The sequence below is a fragment of the Poecilia latipinna genome, unplaced genomic scaffold, assembly GCF_001443285.1.
Source record: "Poecilia latipinna isolate Pla-1442-1.1 unplaced genomic scaffold, P_latipinna-1.0 Scaffold476, whole genome shotgun sequence".
In the NCBI taxonomy this organism is placed as follows: Eukaryota; Metazoa; Chordata; class Actinopteri; order Cyprinodontiformes; family Poeciliidae; genus Poecilia; species Poecilia latipinna.
This window is the reverse complement of record NW_015113092.1, coordinates 269,393-270,894: the sequence shown is the minus strand read 5'-3', so window position 1 is coordinate 270,894 and position 1,502 is coordinate 269,393.

Below are 1,502 nucleotides of genomic sequence, written 5' to 3'. Positions count from 1 at the left end.
ACGCTAATCAGAGGAAACAAGGTAGAGCTGAGGAGAGGATAAAGCAGGGAAACTGAGGGAGGAGGCTAATTAACACAGAGGAAGCTAAGCTAGGACTGAAGGCTCTAGAAACCAAAAAGCCTGCAGCAATCTAAGAAAAATAGATTCAAACACAGAAGAGAAGAACAAACGATGAAGCTAAACACAAAGGACTGAACTAATACGGCAACACATTGACAACAATAATAAACAGAGAAATAAACTGGATATGGCAAGACCTGTTGAACATAAATAACCCAAAAACAAATAAACACAAGAAAAAGATTCAAACACTAAAGGAATGTAACAGGAGCGACGGCTGCCTGTTACAGCTGCAGGTTTTTTGGGATTTATAGATGTTTGCTTTTTTTCCTACAGTCTAAAAACATGAATGTTAGGAAACCTGGAGAGTCTAATGGTGCATTCACACAGCACCAGTTTAGTCTGCTTTAACTGAACTCAAATTTGTTTGCCTAGAAAGTTAAGGTAATGTGAACTCTGACCTGAACCAAAAAAGTGAACTCAGGTCGTTTCCTTCAATGGTTCTTGGTGCAGCGCCGCCACAGGCGAGGAGGGGAACAGCGGCTGAAAAAGTAACAAATGTTGCAACATTGGTCTCAAATTGAACTAAACTCACAGTCCTGGTTGAGTTTGTGTCTATCCAAAGTGAAAAAAACATTCTGCTTACTGAACGCAAGAAATGTGGGCCAGCAGAGACTAAAAGGACACGGACAGTTAATTAATTACTCTGAGAAACGACTACTTTAATATTTGAATACACATTTACACATATGTGTGTAAATATATATGTGTGTGTGTTTTTGTTGTTGCTTCCTTGTCAAAGCAAACTGACTTCTGTTTGAACAGACTTGTGAGGAATTCCAGGTATTCACACTCATTAACAACCATTGACGTCTCTTGTCACTCTCACCTGACTGATCTGTGGTTCGTTGCAGCCAGTGGGCTGTTTACTTACCCACTTAAAATCTGCGATGGTGTTTTCACATCAATCAGTGAGAGCGTGCTCGTCAAACCGCCTGGGGAGGAATGTAAGGTCTGCATTGTGTGTTGATGGCTGGTTAGCAGAAGAGCTCCAGTGTCAATTTAAATATGTTTTGTCCAGTTTAGCATTTACTTTGGCTCAGTAAAGATGCAGCATGTTCTGATGGAATAAACATAAAAATGACAATAAAAGTTATACATGACTGCTCTGACTGCCTGGCACAGCAAATACTGTACCGCTCTTGAAAAGCATTCCCATGTGTTATTTTATGACACCAGACCCATAAAGAAGTGTGATTTCTATTACTAAGTTGCACAGCAAAATGCATTTTATTACATTTTCAAATTTATTGATATTTCTTGACAGTATGATGGAATATTAGTGCCATAGCAAAACAGAGGAGAAATTTTGAGGTAACACTTTATTTGAAGGGGTGTGCATAAGACTGACATGACGCTGTCATAAACATGACATAACATCT